General features: G+C 31.9%; 1 long non-coding RNA gene across 1 annotated transcript; it reads right to left on the minus strand.

The window, feature by feature from the left end:
* Nucleotides 1-237: 237 nt before the first annotated feature.
* Nucleotides 238-5,579, minus strand: LOC123665243. Its single transcript, XR_006745015.1, has 3 exons — nucleotides 5,496-5,579; nucleotides 1,271-1,277; nucleotides 238-296 (listed from the first exon to the last, which is right to left on the minus strand). It is a non-coding gene; the product is annotated as an uncharacterized LOC123665243 (long non-coding RNA).
* Between the last annotated feature and the right edge of the window lie 5,205 nt (nucleotides 5,580-10,784).

The following is a 10,784-nucleotide window of genomic DNA, read 5'->3' on the forward strand; positions in this document are numbered from 1 at the left end:
TTTTCATTGTGAAAATTCGCACGACAAATCAATTAAACTACCAACGTAGTTTAGGATAGCTACTTATTTTGGTTGAAGGCTATCAAGTTCAACTTAAAAATATATTGTATCGATTGGGTCTACTAACAAATAGTCAAAGAGTATTCGTGAAAGGACCATGCATGCACGGTCGTCTGTTTCTAAGGTTAGCAACTTAATGTTTATAAGCAGCCGACTGTTATAACTATTTTTTTTTTGATAAATAAACATAGAAAGAGTACTTATATAAATATATAAATGCAAATATTACACCCAGACTTAGGCGTAAATCAAACCCGCAACACGCGGAACGGAAAGCAGGGCTACTACAAACTGCGCTAACGGGCTAGTTAAACTAATGTGAATTACTAAAGAAAATACAAAATTTATTATTACGTTTTCAAAATTAGTATTTATCATGTTAATAGTATAATTTTATGAATGCTAAAATGACTCTGTCTAGTTGTCTACACCATGATGCTTAAAAGTAAAAATCCTTACGAATAACAGTACCTTACAGATTCGAAAATAGTCACTGAAATAGCTGACCAAATCTTTTTTTGGATGGACTTTTATGACCGTTTGGTCGAACGTCGAAGGTCGATCCTCTATTTAGGTATACTGACCGTACCTTGGAAAGTACGTACAACTATCCGTTGTTATCAACACAACTTTTTAACATCGTTATTTATTGATATTAATTCATCCTAAGTAGTAAATGTAACAAATTATTTCTTTTAAGAATCGTACGTCTGCGTAGGGTTGTAAAAAAAATATAGACTTAACAAGCGAATTAGGTAAAGGAAATATTATTAATTAACAATCAACATTTACCTTTGTTAAATATTAAGTAAGGGATAGTTTTAGGTAATGTTTTGGTTGGACAAATTATCTTCTAACGAAGTTCTTGAATACATAAAAGAGTAAGAAAGGTAGGAGACTACATAAAGAGTAGCAATATGTATTATATTATGTACAAAACCTTATGAGTTTGTTTCTTTGTTTGCTTTTTTTAAGGTTTTTTTTAATGATATAGAGATAAAAATATTAAATGTTAATAATTTACATATTTTTATTTAGATCTTTCGACTATTAAAAAGAAAAAAGCATTAGCCAATGAGAGTGTGATTGCGCATCATCATTTAAGCCTGTCACAGTCCACTGCTGGACATAGGCCTCCACAAGTTCACGCCAAAAATGGCGTGAACTCATGTGTTTTGCCTATAGTCACCACGCTGGGCGGGTTGGTGACCGCAGGGCTGGCTTTGTCGCACCGAAGACGCTGCTGCCCGTCTTTGGCCTGTGTGTTTCAAACCCAGCGGTTGGATAGTTATTCCGGCATCAGCCAGCTTTTTAAATTCCAAAGTGGTAGTGGAACTGTGTTATCCCTTAGTCGCCTTTTACGAAACCCACGGTAAGAGAGGGGGTGACTATATTCTTTACTGCCGTAGCCACACAACAAAAAACATAATAAAAAATAATCACTTTTTGAAATATTGCTTTTTAAACATTAAAACAATCAAAATATATATGATTCTGGCTTTATATTTTAGTGCCTTACTTACATTTAGTTTGCATTTCATCTTGCCCGACAAAAGGAAACATTGTGAAAGAAATTTAGACGAATTTATATGCCAAACAACAACGAAATATGTAACAGAATTTATCTTGTTTTAAGGACCAAGTTTTCATATGAAATGTGACTTAAACTAAAACTATGTGGCTTTATAAATTCTGGTTTACCGTTGTTTTGCTCGTAGAGTTTTGTTATTCTTCTGTTCAACTAATTATTACATTGCTACATTTCAGTTGAATTTTAAATTGTTATGGGGAAAAAATTTTATTTAGTGCATGGAATAATATATATATTTTTATAAACAATATAATTATATATTTACTTTTAAAGTGACGCCGCGTTAGCGCAACGGTCACAGCACTGGTTTGTGGCTGTTGCGCTGGCGGTTGTGGGTTCGATCCCTGCACATGACAAACATTTGTACTACTTTCTAGACACAACCTTCTTAATCCTTTTCAGTCTGGTTTCCGCCGTGGTCATAGTACGGCTACTGCTTTAATTAAAATAACGGACGACATCAGAGCTGGTATGGACAATCAACTTGTCACGGTGTTAACATTACTAGACTTCAGTAATGCTTTTAATACTGTTGATTTTGACATACTACTTGCCGTACTTCGTTCTCTGAACATGTCTGCTGAGGTGACTGACTGGTTCCAATCTTACTTGTGTGGTCGTCAGCAACGCATACATGTTGAGGGATACTCCTCTTATTATTATACAATTAATGCTGGCGTGCCGCAAGGTGGCGTGTTGTCCCCTGTATTATTTTCTCTTTTTATTTCTTCTGTCACTAAGCACATTAACTCTCTCTACCATTTGTATGCGGATGACCTCCAAATCTACTCGCAAACTTCTCTTAGTGATCTGCCTAAATGTATTAATTTACTGAATGAGGATCTTATGAATATACAAAATTGGAGTAAATCATTTGGTTTAAAAATCAATCCTTTAAAGACGCAAGTTATTGTCATTGGTAGCCAGAAATTAATATCACGCATTATCTGGTCACAGGTCCCGTCAGTGATTGTTGACGAAATACGTATACCGATAAGCGATCAAGTGAAAAATCTTGGTATTATTTTTGACAAACACCTATCTTGGATACACCAAATAAACTTTATAAGCAAAAAACTGTTTGCAGCAATTGGGTCTCTGAGAAGGTTAAGCAACTTTCTTCCCATTCCCACTAAAGTTATGCTTGCACAGACTCTCCTTTTACCGATTCTTGACTATGCTGATACTAGTTTTGTTAATTTAAATGAGGAACAATTAAATAAACTGGAGCGCTTACAAAATCTCTGTATTCGGTTCATATTTGGTTTACGTAAATATGACCATGTTTCAGAATTTCGCAAACAGCTCAAGTGGCTACCTATCCGACTTCGCAGGAATACACACATTCTGTCTCTCCTTTACTCAATCCTATTTAATCCTCTAACACCTTCCTATCTAAAAAATCGTTTCGAATTTCTTAGTGATACTCACGAAAGATCTCTCCGCTCTGATAATAACCTCATCCTAAAGATTCCATATCATTCTTCAACCTTTTACTCTAAATCTTTCACTGTTGAAGCCTGTCGTCTCTGGAATTCGTTGCCGCTTACTATAAGACGAGCTCAAACATTGGAATCATTCAAGAGGCTAACTAAGGCAATGTACTTGTCATCGTAATATTATTTTATTTTTATTTTTTACTTATTTATTCGTTTATCAATTTATTTTTTTCTCTGTGTATGTATTCTTCTTTGTTATCAAATTATTATGTGTTTTTGTAGGTATTTGTGTACGTGTATATGTGTGTATTTGTGTAGGTGTATTTGTAGGTATATGTATGTATATGTGTATGTATGAATATATATAATATATACTTATGTTTACGTGTATATGTGTGTATTTGTGTAGGTGTATTTGTAGGTATATGTATGTATATGTGTATGTATGAATACATATAATATATACTTATGTTTATGACTGATAGCACTTATTTTGCGCCCATATCCCCAATAACAATCAATTCTAGTCCTCTGCCCAAAGGTTGCCTGGAAGAAATCGCTGCTTTAGCGATAAGGCCGCCTGTTGCAACTAATGCAAATTTATTATTTATTTTTTTACCTAATTAAACTTATTTTACTTTTGTGTTGGTGTGCTAAAGTGTATATAAATAAAATAAATAAAAATTTGTATTGGTCATACAGAATAATGTTTGCCGTAGTCTGGGTGTTTGCCCCGTCCTTGTGGGTCTCCCCACCGTGCCTCGGAGAACACGTTAAGCCGTCGGTCTCGGTTGTTATCATTTACACCTGATAGCGATCGTTACTCATAGTAGGGAATATATCCGCCAATCCGCATTGGAGCAGCGTGGTGGATTAAGCTCTGATCCTTCTCCTACATGGGGAAAGAGGCCTATGCCCAAGAGTGGGATATTACAGGCTGAAGTATTTTAAAGTACTTGGAATATTAAGCATTTGTATTGTGATTTTTAAAAACGAACATTTTTTTCATTATTGTGTCTGTAAACTGCTGAATGAAACTGTTTGAATGATACTTAGCACAATTTGAGACCATACTATAAGCTAGAACATCGAGGTCCCTTTATTCTGTACTGTTCCCTTGGAACAGTTTAGAGACGCCTAAAATAATAGCTAATGAAGTCGCGGGGATAGCTCAAATACTATAAAGTAAACTACAAAAACTAACAAAATTAGTTTTAATAAAAAATAAATCAAGATATAAATATATGAGTAACGTAAGCCAACCGAATGAAAATAATAGTTATACACTCACAAATAACCAAATTCCTTTATAAGTTAAATAAAATTTTATTTGTAACTTCCAAAGTTCAGTATAAAGATATTCGAAGTTTAGTTTACAAAAGTTTACATTGAAAGATTTACAAACCCTTTGCTGTTTCTAAGGAATTGTTTAAACGCGTAAACTTCGATCAGAATGTGCGTAAACTCGATTAGGATGTAATAACCTTTGAATTGTTACGTAATTGATAAAATTAATTAAATTTAATTAATTTGATCTAGAACATAACTTTATAACACCTAACTGTTCTATCGATTTCATACAATCATAATATCATTCGATTATTAACCGATTTCCAAAAAAGGAGGAGGTTCTCAATTCGACTGTTTTTTTTTTAGTATGATACATCAGAACTTTTGACCGGGTAGACCGATTTCGACAAATTTTGTTTTAATCGAAAGGTGGTGTGTGCCAATTGGTCCCATTTAAATTTATTTGAGATCTAACAACTACTTTTCGAGTTATATCTAATAATGCGTTTTTACTTGACGCTTTTTTCGTCGACCCACGTTGTATTATACCGCATAACTTTCTACTGGATATACCGATTTTGATAATTCTTTTTTTGTTGGAAAGGCGATATCCTTAGTTGAGTACCATGATAAGGAAACCAGGATCTGATGATGGAATCCCAGAGAAATCGAGGGAAACTCTCAAAAATCCGCAATAACTTTTTACTGGGTGTACTGATTTCGATAATTTTTAATTTAATCGAAAGTTGAGGTTCATCTTGTGGTCACATATAAATTTTATCGAGATTTAATAACTACTTTTTGAGTAATCTTTGATAACGCGTAATTACTTGACTATTTTTTCGTCGATCTACGTTGTATTACTCGTGAATGTAATTGAAGTCGGTTTGTTTTCATTTGCGAGCAAACACAGTTATTTATTTTTATACTACAGTAAATAAATAAATAAATGTTTACAACATACACACACATCACATCATTTGTTCCTAAAGTAAGCAATGTAATGCTTGTGTTATAGGTAACAGCCGACTGGTATAGCTATATTTTTTTTCAATACATACATGTAAATAAAACATATATAAATAAATATATATTATTATATATCCCAGACAAACTGGGAATTTAACCCACAACCCCCGGAGCAGAAAGCGGGGTCATTACAAAATGCACCAACGGGTTAGTCAAAATAATAGGTATTTAGGTATACTCGTAAGTATTTTTTTTTATGTCACGAGGTCGGCAAATAAGCTTACGGCTCACCTGATGGTAAGCGATTACCATAGCTTATAGACACCTGCAACACCAGAAGCGTCGCAAGCGCGTTGCCGACCCAATCCCCAATCCTCCCAGGAGCTTTGGTCACCTTACTCACCAACAGGAACACAATACTGCTTGAAAACAGTATTATTTTGCTGTGATCTTCTGTAAGGTCGAGGTACTACCCTAGTCGGGCTGCTCCATATTTTGAGCAGGAAATTCCTGCTGTGCCCTACCTCAGTTAAGTTAAAAAGTCTCAGTTAAAATATTAGGTAATTTATGATTACAGATCGATAGTCTTAAAGCCTGCACTGCTTAGAAAGCTAGGACGTTGTGAAGGTACGTACGACTATTTTATGAAGTATAATAATATGCTAAATGTATAAAAAAGACAGTTTTTCTTAAAGAGTGATTGCGAAGTTCTTTTAACATTGATTTTGATTTTTGGATAACACCAACAAATTGTATATTTTTTAAATTCTATTTATGGATACAGTCTAGCCAAGCTCGCACTTTCTTTCCTTTATTATTATTATTTTTTTTTTTTTTTGTATATTATTGTTGTGCTCGTACAATAAGTGTACTAACTTTATGAGTATAAAAGGTTGTGACCATGGCTGGTTATATGACTACATTAATGAAAGTTGGTTAAACTTGCTATCCTAAAACTATAAAATTAAATGCAGTAGAACTTAATATACGGCTGTCTGATTATCACATATATTAATAATAATCATTTCATTAATCCCATATCGTCAGGAACTACGTTGGTGTGTACAATAATAAGTGGCAATTATGTCTACACACAACTGTCTCATTTATTTATTTTTTTCTTTATTCTCTAATACCGATTTTTGATTTTCCTTGATTTTTGAATTTCACTAAATTTTTCAATAAATATTTTGTCGAAAAAAAGTATTTATTGATCCAATTTTGCCGTAACTTATAAACGTTATGTAAACACCTTATTATAAAAGACATTAATTCCGCTTTTGTTGTATATATTAAAATACAAATAGCAGTGAAATATAATTTATTTCATCAGTGAAATTGAAAACGTTTAAATTGAAAATGAACTTGTTGGGATTGACTGTTGCCACGTTTTCAGACTTCAAACAGTTTTAATTGCCAGGAAGTCGAATTTAGCAAATTGTTATAGGTAATTGAAATATTTTATAAATGTGTTTATCGTAAACTAGCGACCCGCCCCGGCTTCGCACGGGTGCAATGCTGATACTAAATATACTACAGAATGGATTTATTTATAGTATGAAGCTAACTTACAGTATGGTTATTAACATAATAACAACAACATTCATATATGCGTCGTTAGGTTACACGTTGTTACAGAATGCGTTGAAGTAATAAAGGTTTACTGATCGTTCCCCGTAGGTGATAGCATGATAATAAGTAGCCTATATGTTGACCCAACTTCTTAATAATATTCGTGCCAAATTTCAAGTAAATCCATGCAGTACTTTTTGAGTTTATCCCGGACATACATACAGACAAGCAGACCAACAGACAAAAATTCTAAAAACTATATTTTTGGCTTCGGTATCGATTGTAGATTACACCCCGAGCATTCTTTTAAAAAAATATTCAATGTACAGTTTTGACTTTCCTACCATTTTATTATATGTATAGTATAGATTCACTTTTTAATATTTAAGTGGACACAGCCTTAGCTCATTTTCTCCTAGTACAAAATAAATGTATTTTAAAAATGAAAATATTAGGTTAAATTGAACACTCCCTTTCTTTATTAATAATTGTATTATCTTTTAAATTGAGAAATATATGACCACGATCAATGTGTTACGTCACACGTCCTTGATTTGATCATAAGAATGCAAGGGAAATATAGGAAAGCGAATGTGGGTATTTAATCTACCGTCGTCAACTTTTGTGGGTAAAAATAGAATTGCCTATTTTTTTATATATAACTAGGTCGGCAAACAAGTGTACGGCTAACTTGGTGTTAAGCTATTACCGTAGCTTATAGACGCTTGCAACACCAGAAGCATCGCAAGCACGTTGCTGACCCTATCCCAAATTCCTCCCAGGAGCTCTGGCCACCTTACTCACCAACAGAAACACAACACTGCTTGTAAACAGTATTATATCTATGATCTTCTCTGTAAGGTCGAGGTACTATTTCAGCCTTTCTGCTCCATATTTTGAGCAGCAAGGCTGTACTCTACCTCAGTTAAATTGTATTTTTTATGTATGTATATGTAAGACAAAATTCATAATTGAAGATTAACACCATATTTTATAAGGATTTCCATGATGATAATTTGGATGAAATTTTTATATAAGAACTTTTCGAAAACCGTATAATGAGTAGAAAAGTTTACTCATTTTTTTATCTGTTTCGTAAAAAGTGCTCACAATTTTTTTTTAAAAATTACCTGGTAAAAATTATGCCGACAGTAAATTTATAATTTTGACGAAACAAATTAACAAACGCACTAGTCGCCACTACGGTTTTCGAAGGTTCCACTCGATTTCTTTGGGATGAAATCATTAGATCCTGGTTTCCTTATCATGATACCACCCCAGTAATATCTCCATGCCAACAAAAAAAAGAATCGTTAAAATCGATTCATAAACGACAAAGTTATCCGCGAACATACATAAAAAAATCGGTCGAATAGAGAAACCTCCCCCTTTTTGAAGTCGCTTAAAAATTACTTTTCAACACACACGCATAGGTCATAGTTGAATTTCACTAACTAATCTTTACACTTAATTATCAACAAAATACACTACCAAACAATTATATAACAATAACAAACATAGAACAAAAGAACCACTTACTGTATGTGTATAACTCGGAAAACACAAAACACTTTTCCTTTTACGAAATATTTTTTTAAACGTGGATGTAAACACTAGCACTGGTGGAGGCTCAATGTCAAGAGAGACGATTGAGACCGTATTTAAATGAATGGCAATCACGGTGGAACAAGATATGATCCGGATCATTTCAACGTACAGACGCCGGCACGCCACTTTCCCCACTTTTATGTTTCTAATAATATAATTACATGCAATTTTTAAAAGAGATAAGTGAACAGCGATATAAAAATTAAAATTTTCTTGTATACGGCTTGAAAATGTAGTTTTATATTTAAAATAGTTTAATAAATAAAATAATAGATAAAAAAAATATATTACAAATTTTCCGTCTTATCATCAAAAAATTTAAGTTAATCTAAATAAAGTTTGCCATTATCTTTAATAATTTAGTTTTTAAATCGTGAATTGTATGTCTAGTATTGTAAATTTTGCAATAAAGTTAAAAATTTGAATAATATGACGTTAAGTTTTTTATTTGACTGTTACTAAGATAAATAGTAATTTTTGTTTTATTATTGAGTACCAAATTATAGAACTAATAATTGTGTTTGCTACCAAACGGAAAAAAACGATTTCAATAAAGTGGATCAGTATCCTATACCCAAAGGTTGTCTGGAAGAAATTGCTCTTTTAGCGATAAGACGACCGCCTTTGTACATCTTCCTCTAATTGTACTACTTTTGTTTGTATTTTTTAATTGTGTGCAATAAAGAATATTATTATTATTATCAGTAATACAACGTAGGTAGGCGAAAAAATAGCTCATTTAGAGCATCATTAGAAATAACTCAAAAATTACTCATCAGGTCTAAATTAAATGTAAATGGGTCTACTCGTGTTGTCCTCCTCAAGCACCAGCTATCGATTAAAAATTAATCAAAGGAAACAAAAAATCGGTACACCTAATAAAGAGTTATGAGGTATATCAAACTTAAGTCGATGAAAATAATAGTCAATTAAATACGGATTATTAGGGATAAATCAAAAGGTAACTGTAAAATCTCAAATAAATTTAAATGAAATCACATTACAAGTGCCATCTTTCGATTGAAAAAGACTCATCGAAATGGTCAACCCAAATTAAGTTAATAAAAAGGAGTTATGAGGTTACACACATAAAAAAATACTATAGTGCACGCCTTAGCTTAATGAATCTTAATGTTATGCTTAATGAGTTCTTAATGAAATAACTTTTTTGGATTTTATCGCAGTTTATTAGGTTTTTATTTTATATAAAAATTTTATCTTCAAAATAAACCAAATGATTCAAAATAAATTTGATAAAAATAATATCTATCTAAATAGGTATGAAAAAAGAGAAACTAATGAACAGTAACATTTATAAATTACATAGTCAGACAAAAATATTCAACGTACATCTTGACAAACATACGTATCTTTTATAGTAAACATTCCCTCAGGTTTCGTAACATAATACACCCCCGTTTCTATTCCTATATAGTTTCACTTGCACTTTCTTCTGGTTGACAAAAGGCGAATGTCCTTTCGCTATTTACTATCGCTTCCCCTTCTATAATAACTATATTGTTTATTTACACATCATTTGCCATCCTTAAAGTTGAATTTATTAATAAAAAAACTATGTGACTATATAATACTTGAAAAGGTTGAAAAAAAACAGTGTAATTGAACAGTACACAAATATTCACAAAAGCATATGATTGATTTCATAATATCCCCCTTTTTTACATCAGCTGAAATGTCATTATAATTATTCTACATAATATAAAAAGGTAAGTGTAGGTAATTACATGTGATAATATACTACAAATAAATAATTCACGAAATTATGGAAATTTTCCTAAATAGAAACCATAAATCTCGAGAAGAGATACGTTAAAAAAATAGTTTTTCAAAGCGTTAATGTAATGATTAACAATGAAAAAAAAATGGATATTTTAATTTTTTTTGTTATCGTTTTTATAGGCTATACAACTGTGATAAGTGACAACAGCTAGAGAAACAAGAATTTCCTCAAACATATTCAGTCGGCCATTTATGACAGATTATTCTTAGAAAATTATATTTTCCTTTAAGTATAAAATGAAAAAAAAATATGTTTTTATTTTTGAAGTTTTACTCTGTTTTCTTTTCTCTTAACTGAGTTATAGATACAGTAGTAATAAGTAATGTTTTTTTTTTTATTATAAAGTTTACAATCTAGTTTGCTAAACCGCAAACATAAAATAGCTGAAAGTAAATTTACGAAAGATATACAAAACTCTAATATATTAAAACCTCGTTATCGATGAAATCAGGTG

Source organism: Melitaea cinxia, chromosome 23 (genome assembly GCF_905220565.1).
Source record: "Melitaea cinxia chromosome 23, ilMelCinx1.1, whole genome shotgun sequence".
In the NCBI taxonomy this organism is placed as follows: Eukaryota; Metazoa; Arthropoda; class Insecta; order Lepidoptera; family Nymphalidae; genus Melitaea; species Melitaea cinxia.